Raw genomic sequence first — 18,396 nt, forward strand, 5'->3', positions numbered from 1 at the left:
TGCTTTTGTAACATCCCGCTTCTACTTTGTGAAGTAAATAATAAATTTGTAAATTGGCTTGGAAGCATTTGGATAAAAAAAAAAGTCTGCAAGTAGTTGATTTGGTACAGAATCTTGGGAAATGTCATTTCAGATATGTGAAGTCATTTTGATTTGATACAATAAATATTTTTTTCTAATGATCATTTAGGCTCCCTGAAGACTGGGCACTAGAATTATTTTATCTCAGGAGACCAAATTACTCGTCTGTACAGTAGTAGTTGAAAGTTTGGGAACACTTTAGAATTTTCTATATTTCTGTGTAAATATGACCCTAAAACATCATCGGTCCTAAAAGTAGATAAAGAGAACACAATTAAACAAATGAGACACAAATATTATACTTGGTCATTTATTTATTGAGGAAAACGATCCAATATTGCATATCTGTGAGTGGCAAAAGTATGTGAATCTTTGTTTTCTAAACTTTTCCGGTGAGCGTTGATCAGTCCTGTACATCGGCTCGGATGAATTTTTGCCCGTTCCTCAGTACAGAACAGCTCTTTGATGTTAGTGTGTTTCCTCACATGAACTGGTTGCTTCAGGTCCTTCCTCAACATTTCTATTGGATTAAGGTCAGGACTTTGACTTGGCCATTCCAAAACATTGACTTTATTCTTCTTTAAACATTCTGTTAGAAATCGCTTGTTTACTTAGGGTCATTGTTTTGCTGCATGACCCGCTTTCTCTTGAGATTCAGTTCATGGACAGATGTCCTGACATTTTCCTGTAGAATTTGCTGGTATAATGTAGGGTTGTCACGATACCATAAACGTTTTTCCAGTAGCCTTCCTGGCTTGTCCACATGATCTTTAGCAAACTGCAGATGGGCAAAAATGTTCTTTTTGGAGAGCAGTGGCTTTCTCCTTGCAACCCTGCCATGCACACCATTGTTGTTCAGTGTTCTCCTGATGGTGAACTCATGAACATTCATAACTCATAACATTCGCCAATGTGAGAGAGGCCTTTAGTTGGTTATGTGTTAACCTGGGTTCTTTTGTGACCTCACAGACCATTACATGTCTTACTCTTGGAGTGATCTTTGTTGGTGGACCACTCTTGAAGGTAAAGATGGTCTGGAATTTCCTCCATTTGTACACAGTGTGTCTGGCTGTGGATTGGTGGAGTCCAAACTGAGCATCAACAACTCTTTTTCTGAGGTCCTCAGAAATCTCCTTTGTTTATGCCATGATGCACTTCTACAAACGTGTTGTGAAAATCAGACTCCGATAGATTCCTGTTCTTTAAATAAAACGCTCACACCTGATTATCACCTCATTGAATGAAAACACCTGACTCTAATTTCACCTTCAGATTAACTACTAATCCTAGAGGTTCACATACTTTTGCCACTCACAGATATGTAAAATTGGATCATTTTCCTCAATTAATAAATGACTAAGTATAATATTTTGTCTCATTTGTTGAATTGGGATTTCTTTGTCCTCTTTTAGCACTTGTGTAAAAATCTGTTGATGTTTTAGGTCATATTTATGCAGATATATAGAACATTCTAAACTTTCAAACTATCAAGCACCACTGTATATGGACTCAAATGACCATGAAGCAGTTTACCTTTGGGTGGCAATAGAGAGCTGCTTTTCTTATGAAGAGTTTGACATTATTATTGTAGAATCAACTAACATTATGTTTGTTATTATAAAAACAATTATAAATTATATATCATTCTTTTTTTAAAAAAAAATTTGCTTTTCCACAGTGACAAATCACTTCTCTACAATTTTATACAAGACTACTGTGAGATTCAAATGCAAGTCCATAGTAATACAGAGTTGAAGGTTTTCCTCATTCGGCCCAGCAGTTAGTTGAATCAGGTCTGTCGGAAAATGATAAACTGTAGTTAGACTAGTCCTGTGTCTTTTAGTGTTTAAAATTGCTCTGAATTTAAGGCAAATGTGGCGCTCTTAGAATTATTGTGTGGAGTTTAGATTCTGTGTTTTCTTCTACAACTGCAAATAAACAATTGCCAAGGGAGCAAGGTTGCTTAGTAGGTAATTAATCAACTGTACCTGCTAAGACTGAGACCCCCCCCCCCTAAGCACACACACACACCCTACCATACTCAATCATACAATGAATGAGTGATTTCCTCATTTCCTCATTAAATGGGAACACTTGTTTTCTATCCGTCGTTCTGTGGTTGTTGAATGAGAAGAATGTGGACTCTTACATTATTTGTTTTCACTAGTCATGCCTAAATGATTGATCATGCCAAGGGAAAAAAGAAAGGATAAACAAGTAGAAGAACCTACCTTGCCTCTGTTGAATGCCTACGTTTTGCTACCCAAGAGTGTAAAAATGGATAATTGAGTTTTCAGATGTTATGGTTCTATGTCTATCAATAATAACATCTAACAGACTTGTGTGAGTGACATTGGCCTGTATCTAGGGTGATTTTCTTATTACTGGCCATTATCATGGTCCATAATGGTTTGGTTAAATATGCATTTAAAAACAAAAGCTCTTCTGCTATCTTCTACACCGCCTTTCCTTTTGTTCTCCTGCATTCCTGTGTTATTTTCACCTTCCATTGTTTTAATATTGATGAGCACCACAGCAAGAGTCACTGGATTTTACACGTTGCATTCTCTTCAATTTGTTGGTTTGTGCCATTAACGTAGTAAAATTAGTCCATTTTTATTTCACCAAATGGAGCACTGAGATTAGAAGGTGGACCAGTTGCCCTTTATCTGAGCCGTGTATTCTCATTTCCATTTTTTCTTGTTAATCCCTTTATCCTCTAAAGCCCACGTCCCTTAGAGCGACAAATGCCACAATCACTTTCTTAATTATCTTATAGGAGACTGAATCAAAATAAGTGTACCTTATTTTGCAGACCTTGAAAGATTTTAGGGTGGTAGAATGGGGGCCTTGGGTGTTGGTGGGGGGAGATTGTATCCATGGCAGATGCAGGTCTGAGACAGCAGGGGTGTGTATGGAGTCTGTGCAGGGGGTCTCATTATCCTGTGCCCTGTGCCAAAGCTATTTTCTCTAAAAAAAAAATTTAAAAAAAAAGATAGGGTCCCTGTCCAGTCTTGAGATAGCCCTCAGAGGAGTAGAGGAGGGGGCAAGTGGCGACTGCTCATTACATGCACTAAAGCAACATTTGAAATGTAAATCATCATCAATTGATCCCCATCCCCCCTACCACACACCGATTACTATCTGTCCCCAAGTCATCTGTCTCCAAAATGAACAGTGTTGGAAATGTTGAGCGCCAGCAGTTTTTACCCAGGAGTTGTTCTTTGAGCCAAACCTAATACGCCTCGTACGTAATTTTATGAATTTTCCTTTGTTAAATAAACTGTATAGATAGATAACAGACCGTTTGAGAAAAATATTGCTTAAATAATCTACTATGGACCTTTTGAATTTTCCCTAAATCACATCCAAGATAACAGAAATCAGTAGAAATTTTGCGAAAACATAGCCGAAAGTATACATCTCCCCCACTTCTTATTGACCCACTCAAAACCCTGATGGTGATGTACGAGTTTTCTTCGAGATTCAATGAAGCATTCTTTTGAGTTACATGAATTAACACTGGAAATCATTGAGTGGTCTCAAGAGGAGCTGCAGTACTGTTCTGGAGTGTGAAGGAGGGGGACATATCCATATAAAGTTGTTGTCAGTTGTGTCACCGATACAGATACTGAAACAAACAGTTGTGGATATGGAAAAGACATGGAATAATGGCTGCTTGCTTGAGAGTGGACCACAGAGACATTTAGTTTTAGGAAAAGTGCTGCAAAACATGACTAAAGGATGAAGCGAAGGTTATGCTAGTACTCTGTTACGTGGTGCATTTGTACATAAATGCATTATACCTTGTGTTTTTTATGCATGCTTGTCAAGTTTGTGTACAATTCATTCTTTGAATCCATTAAAGTCTGATGTACTGAACTGTTTACTAGGGTGTGATTTAGAATTGACTGACTCTGAATTGGTCATTTTTTTAGAATAACCGAGCCTAATAAATCTTTTATTAAAGCAGTACAGGGGTGAAAAAATCTATTTTGCTGTTATGCTATGTTTACAGCTGAATGTGGGTATGCATGGGAGCTACAACTCCAGAGCACCATTCTGGGACACCTGACAGTCAATCCACCAGGTCTTTCATTTGTCCTTGATTGACGTTTCATAATCCTTCTCCTTACGATGAACCTTTTGTCTTTACCTTTACAGGGCAATTTGAGAAACAACTTGTTTTAAACAGCAATAATAACTAAATGGGACACGAATGAAAGAAATTCCTAATCACTGAAGAGTGAATCAGAAAGCAGGGTGGGCCGAAACACAAGTTTTCTATTCGTTTACACAGTTGAATTCTTTGTTGCGTGCCAAATAGTTGCCAAAACCCAGTCCATTAATTTAAACAGTTAAAACAGTCGAATGTTGTAAATCAGTCTAAGATTAAAGTGTCTAAATGCTCAGCATACTAATGCTTCTAAAGGTAAATAAAGTAAAGGCATCCTGCCTGCCAATTTCAGCGTCGGTGAAGAGTCAGATGTCTTTTTACCCAGTTTAGCCTTTTGTAATGAAGCATAATCTCTTCTGACAGGAGATTAATGATGGTCCTTTCCCCACCCTGACATGGCTCCAGATGAGCGAGGGAGACAGACGAATGAAGGGAGGGAAGGAGAAAGGGAAGGCTTGCTGTCTGTCATCATGCCATACTGATACAGGTTCTGGTTAAATGGGGTCTCTAAAACAAACTGAGGTTTCTAAGGCTCTCAGTTTTTCTCCCCCACACAACCTTTTTGGATTCTAGGAAGTTGTATTGTTCTACGCTTAAATGTGTTTTCCAAAAATTACAAACTGTCTGTCAGAAAAAGAGCTATTAAAAAGAAACATGCTTAACGTTCACGCTTTCTTCCACTGTTGTGAACCACTGAAGCACAAAGAGGAACCTGATCTGACACTTTGGTTGTGTGTTTGAGAGGAAAGTGAAGGTAATGCTCTGGGAGTTCGCTCCTGATGCTCACATTTGTTCCATAGACCGCAACAGCTGCTGAAGTCCTTTGCAACTCTGTCTTGTGTTGACTGACTAATTGTTAAGTGCTGTGTGTGTGTGTGTGTGTGTGTGTGTGTGTGTATATACTTTATGTATGAGGGAAGAAGTGAGTCTTGCAAATGCCTCAGGACACTATTACTTGCATACAGGGTTATACCAACTAAATCAGATCCCTAAACAGGTACTGAATATTGTTTCAGTGTTTGGTGTTGAAAATGATTTAAACAGAAGCTTTCCATTTAAAGCCAGAGGCCTATCCAAATCTCGCCGATCTTAAGCCTACACAGTGAGCATGTGTAGAATGACAGGTCTTTTAGTAAAAATTTCTAAAAATGCCTCAAGCTACCTAGATATTAATCATGCGGTTTAAATTTAAAGGAAATGGTTCAGGGTGTAATATGATTTGGGACCTTTATACTTGCTTAGCTGCTAATCAGAGTTAACATTCTTCTATAATCAACCAAAAAAACCTATATTACAGGGAAGAAGAGTTATTTCTGCCTCTCTGTCTCTCTCTTTTGTCCACTCATTCTGTACACCAATCAGCCATAACATTCAAATCACTGACTGGTGACGTAAATAACATTGATTATTGATTACAATGGCAACTTGAAGTTGATGTGTTGGCGAGCTTAAGGATCTGAGCAACCAAATTTTGACTGGGTCAGAACATCTCCAAAACAGCAGGTCTTGTGGGGTGTTCCCAGTATGCAGTGGTTAGTACCTACCAAAAAAGTGGCCCAAGGTAGGACAACTGGTGAAACCGGCGACAGGGTCATGGGCACCCAAGGCTCATTGATGAGCGTGGGGAGCAAAGACTAGTACGTCTGGTCCGATCCTCTTTCAGCAGGATAATACGTCCTGCCACACTGCAAAAAAAATTGTTCAGGAATGAACAATTGACTGCGATGGACTGGCACCCTGTCCAGGGTGTACCCCGCCTTGTGCCCGATGCTCCCTGGGATAGGCTCCAGGTTCCCCCGTGACCCTGAAGAAGGAGTAAGCGGTAGAAGATGGATGGATGGATGAACAATTGAGGAACATGACAAATAGTTCAAGGTGTTGACTTGGCCTCCAAATTCCCAGTCTCAATCTGATTGAGCATCTGTGGGATGTGCTGGATCAAAGTCTGATCCATGGAGGCCCGACCTTGCAACCTACAGGACTTGCTAACGTATCTTGTTGGTGTCCAAGACATCCATGCCTTGAAGGGTCAGAGCTGTTTTGGTGGCACAACGGGGACCAACACAATATTAATCAGGTGGCGTTAATGTTATGCCTGATTGGTATATTGGACAAAAGCAAACTCCTCCTGTCACTTAACTTTAATGGCTATTTATTAAATGGCCTAGGAAAACGTCACTCTCATTTTAAGCAATAAAATACATGCTGTGTAATTAAATAATATTAAGACTCCAAATACTTGATTCAGCTGAACAGTATATAAAGTGGTAGGAGGTACCTTGATCTTTCTGTCAGTTTTTGTAATAAAAAAAAAATTCTTGAACAAATGTAGCTAAAAATAATATCAAATAAAAATAATTACCCAATTATCCTCGCATCATTAGTGTGTTTTTATCAGCATAGCTCTCATATGTGAAACACTTAAATGTGCGACTGATTGAAATTACTTCACCATTCCCTCATTAACTCGTGTATTTATGTATATATATGCATGGATAGAAAATTTCTATCACATTTGTCCTCTAGCCTCCATAATTGAATATCTTGCTTAACCTATTTTTAAAAATTAATATTATTAGTATTAATTAATTGCTGTGAACTTCAAATTTCCAATTTAGACATTGTCACATCCTACAAGATTATCTACGTCTCCTCTATCACATGACAGATCTATATGAACCCGACAGATGTGTGATGGATAACGCATGTTCCTCCTAATTTGACATCTTTTCAAACTGTTGCACATCCTATGCCATAGAATGTGCTAGGAGAAGAGTGCTAACATTATTCTGTATACATGTGCTTACAGACACCCACGATGTGGTAGTGTAGCTATGATTGACAGGAGAGAGAGGAAGACCATCCTTCCCTCAGAGAGCATAGCCAATTATGCACTATTTGCCTTCTGGCTACAGGGTGAAATATTCTCGCTAGGAAATTTAAAGCAAACATTAACAAGGGAGAGTTCTGAAATAAAAATGCTAAGGCACGTTTCTGCTTGCACGACACATTTCCTGAAACTTCACTCAGTTGCCTTTTTTTTTTTTTGTACCTCTTTGAGGCGTTCAAATGGAGAAACAGGGCTTAAGTGTGTGAATGTGGTAATGTGTGGTTTAGACTGTAATGTGTGTGGTATAGATCACCATAGATAGAAACGCTCAGCTGATGATTAACATGACTAGCCACAAATTCCTCGATCTCATATTCTCTTTTTTTAATTCTCATTATAGTGAGAAGTTGCTAACAGCCTGTTACAGGATCTGACCCGCTGTCATGAGGTTTAAGAAGTGAGGGGGTATCATGCTATTCTTGTATGTAATACTACAACAGGCATCACCCATTTGCATGTCATTACACTGGTATACCCTAACCACTGCTTTCTAGTTGTAATGACAGCTGTAAATGAACCCTGGTGTTAATAGCAGCTCTACACAAGACCACCCTCATGAATCCAGTATTACCTTTCAGTCTGTTCGCTCTCAGTGGTTAACTTTTGTCATAAATTACAATGTTAAAAAAAGACATTATGCAAGAGGATTATTGGGCCTGCTCCTTTTATTTTGACGTGACACAACAACGGATATATTGTTCAAGTTTACGACTGAATCAAAAATGCTCTTATTTTATTTGATTTGATTAAAATTCTTACTTATAATAGCAGGCTGGCAAGCAGTGAAGAGACTTGAAGATTATAGAACCACAGAGTGGAAGGGAAGTGTGGGGGAAAATGACAATAGTTGAATAACAGATAAAAAAACAAAACAACAAAAGGTACTATAGCACAACATAGAGACACACAAATGTAAACATTTATAAAAGTGCATACTTAGAGTGAGAATGGGTACATGTTCCAGTAAAAACGACTAAATACAATGCTTAAAAACTGAAATGGGAATGAATTTGGACAGAGGACCTGGTATTACTGTATACTTAATAAATACCAGTTGAAGAAAGGGACATACTGTAAGTAAGTAGGAGACTGACCAAAGGAAAGCCTTGTAAATGAAAGTAAACCACTGGATATTATGGCAAATCTGTAGGGAAGGCCAGCTGACTGCAGAGTAAAGAGAATAGTGATGTTTTTTTTTTTTTTTTTGAAAGTGAACTGTGTAGCAAGATAGTAAAGCGTGTCAAGCTTTTGTAGAACAATTCTGTACACCTTCTGTCACCATAACCAAACTGAAGCTCTTTTGTCATTTGAACAAGTGTACGTTTAGTCGCATAACTGAAAGAAACTTGTCCCCATGTGTGACTGAGTGTGTGACTGTATGCGTGAATTATGCCCTGCGATTATCTGGCATCCCATCCATGGTGAATTCTACCACATTGGAGCTAGTGTTACTGGTATAGGCACCGGATCCACCACAACCCTGAACAGGAAAAGCAGTTACGAATTTTTGTGTGTGTGAACAACATTAGGTCTAATTCAGACCCCTGAGGGATACCTTTAGTAACTCGAAGAGGATGAGATTGTTGTTCTGATTTCACATGTAGCAATCTTTGAGAAATATAATCTGAAAAACAAGCCAGGGAGTGTTCTATTACCCCAATGAAAATTGCAGCACAATGATGTTTGGTTTCTAAAGCAGACACAGACACAAAACAGCCACAAGCAGACAAAGTACTGTGTGCATAATAATATTTTTAGCTGCTTATTTACCTGCCAGTGTGTGTGTGTTTGCATCTTAATAGGTTTAGTTCTCTTTTCAGCTGTTGTCAATCCTTTGGAACAGTGTGGCTTTTAAGTCAGTCCCTGTCAGTCTAACCAGTATTCAGCCTCTTTAAAGATTTGATTGAGAGAACATTTTCTATTAAGACCATTATAAGAATGTCCTGGTAAACTTTAATGATCCAGGGCTAGTCCTGTATATGAGGGGTCAGTGGATTCTTCTCAGAGGTTTTAATCATAAAATTGCTTATCAAAAATATGCACAAGGTTTGAACTTTGAAGTCGTGCAAATTTGTTGTCTCCTACTTTGTATAGATTTGTGCTGGAAAAAAAGAAGAATTGCGGAATCATTCGTCTTATGTGACGTGTGCGATCTTGATCTTGAAAGCTACGAATCAGTCTTTGCCATGTTTTTGCATTAGAAGTGTCGCAATTCTTTGGTAATTTACAGCCATCTGTAGCTGCACAATACTAAACAGAACAAACAACTTAGAAGGGGTTGGAAAATCGCACTATTAGTCATAGCAAATGGAGCATAATAGCACCTATTAAATGCACATAAAATGACGCCTTCTCAAAGACTATCTTTGTGCACAGTTCTGTGAACTTCTGTCACACTAGCAGCCTGTGCCAACTTCACTGTGAATGCTCTAAATTACCTGAACTCAATCTTTTTCAAAGTACTTCCACACCAGCTCAGTATTTCGCCAAATGATTGTTGTCATAACAGCCTCTAGGCATTTTGTGTGCTTTTTTAAAATTTCTTTCTTTATTTATTTATTTATTTTTATTACAACAATTTCAACAGGATTTTCTTGAACGCTCACGTCCTATTTTAAATACAAACCACTGTTGTGTTGTGGGGTGATATTTAAATATGCATTTACTGTAGTAGAAACATAAACATTCATTACCTGATTCATTAGCTTTTATTTATCTTATAATCATATAAGCCAAAACCTGAATCAGTGAGGACTTTATTGAGTTTAGTATGCTGACAGAGAGCTGAAAGTACTAGAGGACTATATTTCTCATTACATCTCCTATTAATTATAGCTGGTGATTGCTTGTGTCAGATGAAAGGTCGCAGAACTAGAATGGAAACAAGTTTTAATTAATTCTAATTAATTCTAATTAATTCTTGCATCTCTTAATTTGATGCTCATGATTATTGCAAGCTGCTGCTACAGTGTACAAATGAGGCAGGGATTTATTCATGCAGTCACTTAAGCTCCTTAGCACTGGCCAGATTTATTAGGATGAAGAAGAAAAATAAAAAATCCCATGTTGGAAAACTCAGGAAGGGTGTGCTGTGGACGGCAATAGTTTTAGGTCAATATAGGCAGTAGCTGAATATTCCAAGACATTTATTTGACTACTTGAACTTATTCCAGGAGCATTCATTTGTCATGCATTAATGTTTTAATGTTAGTTCTTTGTGCGATTTCCAAACTCTTGAAATGTTGGCATGGTTATTGTATTCTTCTAATGAATTGGGTGCAGGTGAGTTTGGTGAATCCCTTTATTTCAGTCCTACCCCCCTTAGGTTAAGTCATAACGTGTGTGGGGTTTTTTTTCCTTCGTCTCTTTGTTCTCCTTCGTTTTTCTTTTTGTAGTTTCATTTCCTCCCACTAATCCTTTATCCTAATGTCATAAAATACTACAACAGCCCTTCCATATGCTGAGTTGCTTATGTGAATTTGATGGGAATAAAGTAAAGCACAGTAGGTTCAATATGGAAAATATCACACCATGTCAAACACTCTCTCTTAGTGTGTGCGTGCATGCATGTGTGCACAGGTACTGTGGGAATGGGAGCATGTGTTTGATGGATCAGCTAGAAGTCCAGAGGTGTCGTCAGGGTCAAAAGGGGATAATGGTCCCACTTTTCCTGCTTTCTCCTGACCTCCCACGCAGCGTAATCTGAACAGGGCACTGGGGCTACACAGTGAGAGTAAGTGGACCCCAGAGGCCAGCTCTGCCACACAGGGAGCTGGGCTGTGTTTGTGTGTGAGTGTGTGGGTGTGTTTTGGGCTGGCAGTGGAAAACAAGTTATAAAGTTGGTATTACAGATTGTGTTTCATGTTATAGGCTTCGAATGGCTCACCCAGCTGTGGTGCTATTTCTGCCATGCAGAGGTGAGTCCTACTGACATATGTAAGTTTGGGTAGACTTTAGCCATTACAAGGTCAACTCAAAAATATTGGAATGACTTGTTTATTTCTTATCCTTGCCTCTGAATTGGCAAATTACTAAATGGAGAGAAAATAAAAGAAGGGAAAAGAAATAAAACAAAGCACACTGAGAGACCTTTTCTAAGGCAGGTGCATATTCCTTTGCATTGCAGATTCCATTGTCCTGAAGTCAATGAGTATTTTGAATGGGTTTTTTGGTTAAATGCCTGAAATAAGGTCTGTGGTTGTCGGAGACATTAAACGTCATCACACCGAACAGGAAAACATATCTACTACAGCCTCGCTGTGTCATGCTCTTGCAAACTATTCCAACTCAAACTTTCCAACTTGTAGAGTTATTAATTTATAGTATTTTCCAATTGTAGTGTTTTTTTTATTATTATTATTGCAATGCTATAAAGCTTAGCGGTGGCGATGTTCAAGTCATGTGACTATGATGTAGTTCGTTCATATTGGCTTTTTGTAGAGGGAAAAAGGGTGGTGCTAACCTCTGGGTTGGCCTACAAAAATACGTCATCCCTGCAGCACTTTATTAGTGGGGGCTTCAGTCTCCTATGATTCAGCACAGCCACCTGTAAAATGTTCAATCAGTCTTTCACTAAATGAATTACATTTCTTTATTTGTGTAATATATTTCTTTTTCTTTTCTAAGCATGAAAGCAGCGACAGATTAGTAAACATTCCTAAAACTGACCCCAGACTCCTCCTCGTTGTTTCACAATTGCATGTTTTGATCCAAACAAAGTGTCCAGCGCAAAGCCTCCCACAATAGCTCACACCACAAGTCTGCTTACCACATCATGCATGATCTCTCTATAGTGAATTGCCTCCATGACACGCCAGATCGATGAATCTGCTTTAAGTACTGCAGTGCATCTCATCCTCATGGACTGCACCAGATTGGTCAGGTCTTGCTGTGAGATGTTACTCCACTCTTCCACCAAAGCATTTGCAAGTTCTCGATCACATCTGGGGACACACGGTTACATGTAATTTTCCACTGCAAGGACGATCATCTGTCCTTCCTGTCTCTATGTAGCACTGTCTTAGGCGTCTTACACTACAGACATTGCAGTTTATTGCTTTGGACACATCTGCAGTCCTCATGCCTCCCTGCAGCAGATCTATGGCATGTTCACACAGGTGAGCAGGAACCCTAGACATCTTTCATTCTGGTGTTTTTCAGAGTCAGTAGAAAGGTGTCTTTAGTGTCCAAACTTACAGTAACTGTGACTTTAATCGCCTACCGCATGTAAACTGTTCGTGTCTTAAGGACTGTTCCACAGGTGCATGTGCAATATTTGTATATGATTCATTGAACAAGCATGAAAAACATTGTTTAAACCCTTTCCAATAAAGATCTGTGAAGCTTATTTGGATTTGACAAAATTATCTTTAAAATACAGTCTCCTGATGTATATATATGCAGAGTATATTAGCATGTATGGTACAGTGCCCATTGTTCCCTTACCCATTGTTATGAATGACTAAGGGAATTTGGCCTATGTGTCACCTCATATTTATACCCCTGTGAAACAGGAAGTCACGGTTGAACAATTTCCTGTTCCTAGTCACCCAGGTGTACTAATTTTATTTATTTAATTTTTTAAAATATCAATGGGAATATACTTCAAATATAATTTTCGAATATGAATTCATAAGGGTGCCAATAATTGGGGTACAGCTATATTTAGCAAAGTTTATATATATATATATATATATATATATATATATATATATATATATATATATATATATATATATAAACCTGTGTTTTGTTTGCAATTGTTTGATATCCATGACAGCAGAGTATTTCTGTGAATTTTTTTTAACAAAATATCAAAAGGTTAAGTAGTATAAATAGTAGCTGTGAGCAGTTGTAGTGTATGAGAAGTCCACTATAGACATAGGAGAGTATAAAAAGCAGATGAAGCAGCAGTGAAAAGCATTTAAAATTGCAACAACAACAACAACAACAACAATAATAATAATAATAATAATAATAATAATAATAATAATAATAATTACAATTAAATTGTATGTAGTATTACTGTATAATAAATATAATCAATACAGTAATGTGTAATGTGTAATAAATATAATCAATATATCAGTATATTGCACAGAAACAGTCCTTAGTGACAGTAAAGTGGTAACAGTACCCTTAGAAATATTTCAACATGCCCAAAAGTGAAAGAAAATGGTGAAAAGGTTGCCCATGAATGTTTTTGAGCTGTCAGTGAGGTGACCAGTGTGTGGGAGGTAGTGGAGGCATGAGTAACAGAGAGGAAGAAGGAGTAGTGACTGAATTACAGTTTATTCAGGATCCTAGTGGCCTGCAGGTAGATACTGTTCTTCAGCCTGCTGGTTCTGGATTGAATGCTGCAGTACCGTCTGCCTGATGGCAGTCTGGTAAACAGTCTGTGTGCTGGGTGATTCCAGTCTGTAGTGTTTTTGTGAGCTTTCCTCAGACATCGTGTATGGAAGATGTCCTGTAAGGCTGGGAGTGCCAATAATGAATTTAGCTGCTCTCACGACTCTCTGAAGGGCCTTGCGGTCACGGGGGAAGCAGTTGCCAAACCAGACAGTCATGCTTTCTATGGTGCATTTGTATAAGTTGTTCAGGATTTTTGTGGGGGAGACCAAACTTACTGAGCCTCCACAGGAAGTAGATTCGCTGACAAGCAGACATCAGGCATACAACATTTTTCCCTTTCTTCTTCTTAATTTGTACTCATGTTGGCCAACATGTACATACTATTAATCTGCATATGACTATGAGGTAGCCTGTGTTCCAAAAGTGGCAATAGACTTCTATTATCTCCAATCTTCTCTTCTTCTGTGGCAAGTGCATTCTTTTTTATAAGTTCAATTATTGACATCATTGATGGAACAATGAATTTTGAAGTATACCAGCGAATTCTACAGGAAAATATCAGGACATCTGTCCATGAACTGAATCTCAAGAGAAAGTGGGTCATGCAGCAAGACAACGACAAGCCATTCTACCAAAGAATGGGTAAAGAAGAATAAAGTTAATGCTTTGGAATGGCCAAGTCAAAGTCCTGACCTTAATCCAATAGAAATGATGTGGAAGGACCTGAAGCAAGCAGTTCATGTGAGGAAACCCACCAACATCCCAGAATTGAAGCTGTTCTGTACTGAGGAATGGGCTAATATACCTCCCAGCCGATCTGCAGGACTGATCAACACTTACCGGAAACGTTTAGCTGCAGTTATTGCTGCACAAGGGGGTCACACCACATACTGAAAGCAAAGGTCCACTCACAGGTATGTAATATCAATATTGAATATTTTTGTCTCGTTTGTTTAACTGGGTTCTCTTTGTCTCCTTTTAGAACTTGTGTGAAAATCTGATGATGTTTTAGGTCATATTTATGCAGAGATAAAGAAAATTCATAAAGGTCCACAAACTTTCAAGCACCCCTTTATGCCTGTAAATGCTCACAATTTTGACACGCCAACTAATGCTGCAATCAATGACCCAATCAGTTTACCAGTTTATAATAGTAAATTAATGACCACATTACCTGTCCTGGAGAAATGTAGCTAATTATGTGTCCATCAACATCTCTTTTGCAGTCAGCAAGTTACTTCATTTTGGAAAAGCACTCTTTTTTTTTTACTTTTAAATTTTTGCCATTGTGCTTTTTTGCAGCAGATCATTGTTCCCTACAACAATACTATACAGCAATGCTAGTCTTTTAGGTGTAAATTCCTTCATGTTTGCATTTCTTTGCTTTGGGACAGGGTCCCAACATTCAGCTGTGTTTCTTTTAGACTCTCTTAGACCACCAATTCTGAAATGATACTTGCTGAGCACATTAGTTATACACTATGTGTATTCTTAAAATTCTGTTTATAAAAACCTAGTCATCTTCATGGGCCATCATCATCTATTTTCTGAGCTTTGAGGATGATATCACAGTCAATCAAGTTCAAGGAGAATCAAGTTACAGGACCATATCTTACATAGTGTTCTTCTCTTGACAAGCTGTGTGAAATGTTCATAGCGCGTCTACAGCTGTCTTGATATAAATCAACTATAGAATCCCAGATCGGACATTAACGAGGGCCCCACAAAAGGCTCAGACTGTGGCTTCCACTTTTGCTTATTTTAAAGAAAAAGAGTGTGATGGATTCCCACAGATTATGTGTTTATCATTTGGGATAAAGTCTTAGTCACTGCACATTTTTGTATTATCCCCTTTCTAACTGACTAAGGGCTTATTATGCTACATAATTACCTCATAAGTTGGGGGAAAAAAAAAGTATTTGATGCCGGGGAACAAACACAAATGTGTTGGAAGAGTGACTACACTACATCCCTACACAACTACACTACATCTATTAGTAAAGTGTTTAACCTCTGTGCTTTCCCCCTGTGTTTGCAGTGGTTTATTGCACTCTAACTCTCTCAAGTTCTCAAACTAATTGCTTCTTTTACGGCTTTGTCCAGGGGGCAGGGTCATATCCTGCAGGTATTCCATGCTATTAGATCTGTTCATCTACACAACCTATCCTTTGCTGTGCTGCCACATTTATACTGTCATCTAAAGTCTCTTATTATGTTCTCTTTTGTTTGAATATAAAGCTCATCAGGCAGCTTCTGCATGAATAAGCCTGCTCTGACATGGGCGCCTGAAATTGCTCTGCACTTCGCAGCAATTTAGGTGTCAACTGTCAATGTCTGAGATTGTGCCGGGCACGGACAAGGCCATTAATTACCACCATCATCCTCGCTGACATCGGAATATGCCTGAATTCTGCTCTTTGTAGAATACTGATGTATATTACAGGTACAGTGCACAGTGCCAAAGGATTGTGCACTAACCACTGCACTGAATCAGGTAAAGACCTGTAGGATGACAGCATATTTATTTTAGTGTCTGAAGGTTTACACTGAGAGACTGTAACAGTACTTACACTTTAAACGTCTGCTATATTATGTAAGGGAATGTTATGGATCTTACTGGTCTCATGAGGAATATTTTCTTTTCGGTTTTCCTTTCATTGTTTGTGTACAGAAAGCACTGCCAAAAACAAGAAAAATTTTGCGTATCAAGAGCTGGGACACTGCGTATCTCGTATCTAAAAAGAAAAAAAACATATCAAAAAGAACGGATCAAAAAGAAAAACACAAAGAACGGATTCTGAACAGCTGAAACGAGTCGTTAATAACTCCAGACTTACTTCCTGTACTAACCTGCGTAGGTTTGTAACAAAAAGCCCCGCCTCTGGTCTTCATTGGCTGCTCGCGAACAGCCTTGACCCGCCCTCAAACACTACAGTTGTAGTTGTCCTGAGTTAGGTTCCGGTTGTCACCATGTCTAGAAGACGTTGTTTTTTGCCCTGCCAAAGCAAAACCACTTTGCACGGACTACCAAAGGATGAGGATGTAAAGCGTCCGCAGTTAGAGATCATTTTTAAAACAATACCAAATCAGTTCAAGTCCGACCTTTGTTTGTGTTCCCATCATTTCACTGACGACTGCTTCTCAAATCTAGCTGAAATTAATGCGGGATTTGCAAAACATGGGGCCATACCCACTTTATTTGGATCATATTGCGCCTATGGATGACAGTCTGTAAGCATGATAAATTTTTGTACATATTTTCTACCGAGTGTTCCAAATGCATAGTTTTGCACTGTATACGTGTACAGAGAGTGCACAGCTAACGCATGTTATTGTCAAACTATATATAAAATTACCACTGAGAAAAGGCTTGTTTTGGTCGTGCTTGAGATGGTGGTTCGAGTTGATCTTCCGCTGTATCGCTATCAGACTCGGGCTCAAATTGATATCGTTATATACGTGTACAGCCAGCGCACAGCTATAACTCACGTAATTGTCTTGAAATACCTCTGCTAATCAGCTGTGGGCCCAATATTACCTCAAATGATGGTTCGAGTTCAAACTGGTAAGGTTAAACAGACATTTCTCAGACGGAACTGAAACTCGGATATGGTAGTGGACATTTCCTTTTTGACATGCGCTGTAAGACCAATCACAACAGACTGGGACATCTGACGATCAGAGCAGAGTATGCACTCTGAAAGGAGGGGTTTAGAATGAATCCTTTAGAACGGATCCTTAAACGAGTCGTTTTATAACACTGTGGGAAAAAAAGGCAATGCTGCAATTTAAATTATGAGTAAATGAAAGTGTTTTTTGACCTTGGATGCATGTAAATCTATTGTATGAGACCTTTTAAACAAAATTAGGCATGTCTAAAAACCATAATAGGTGCACTTTAAGCTTTCTGGTGAAGATGAGAAAAGTTATAGTGTTTGGTTTTTATCAACTAATGTCAATTTGTTTGACTTTCTTTTTTTTCCCACAATTCTGTCTGAATTTAAGAAAAATGTAACTTAGGCCATTCATGCCAGATATGTGGATAGTGAATGGTACTTCATTAATCCCATGTGCTTGATTTGTTCTTGCAATTGGTCTATTTGCTCCACCTACTCTGTCACTGCCCAAGGTCAACAACTGATTACTGTGACTTGTCAGAAGGACTGTAACACACACACACCCTTGTTTCTTTCAGTGACACTCATATTTTCTAAATTGTATTTGAACTTTTTTTTTGTTTTTTTTTTTTTTTTATAAAAGACTTCATATGAACAGTCAAAGGCAGATCATGCATATTTATCTTGCAAATGTGAGTGACATGGCACTCATCTGAACTGACCCTCAATTGGGCCACTTCATTCATTTAATGAAAAAGGCAAATGACTCAAAAACAACAGCAATAATAATAATAATAAGAAGAAGAAGAAGAAGAAGAAGAAGAAGATTATGAGCGAATTAAAAGTGATGGGGCAAAATGTGTTAAATTTGCCCAACATGTAATTAAAACCAATTAGGTTTGCCTGATTAGAGGCATCAGTATCTCAGAAAGTGTAACCAATGCAGAGACTACACATGCAATGCAGATGTGTCTCTTGAACCACCATCACGATGGGATGCTTGTTACATCTGTGAGATTTTCGTCTGAGGCAAAGGCCTCTCATATGTCGTGGCTAAGTTTCCAGGAGTTTGAATAGACACGACATAGAGCATCTGATATATTTAGCACGTCCACAGAGAGATGTGTCTGTGAGACAGGTAGGAAAAAAGTTTGCAATGGCTGCTATTCACTGTTGCCTAGCACACATGAACATGACAACATGCTTCATCGCCGTCCTGCCTACATTGGAGCCTATTAGCAGGAGTAGGAAAATAAAATCAATTTGAAGAGTACAGTCCC

Source organism: Ictalurus furcatus, chromosome 11, assembly GCF_023375685.1.
Source record: "Ictalurus furcatus strain D&B chromosome 11, Billie_1.0, whole genome shotgun sequence".
NCBI classification, from domain to species: Eukaryota; Metazoa; Chordata; class Actinopteri; order Siluriformes; family Ictaluridae; genus Ictalurus; species Ictalurus furcatus.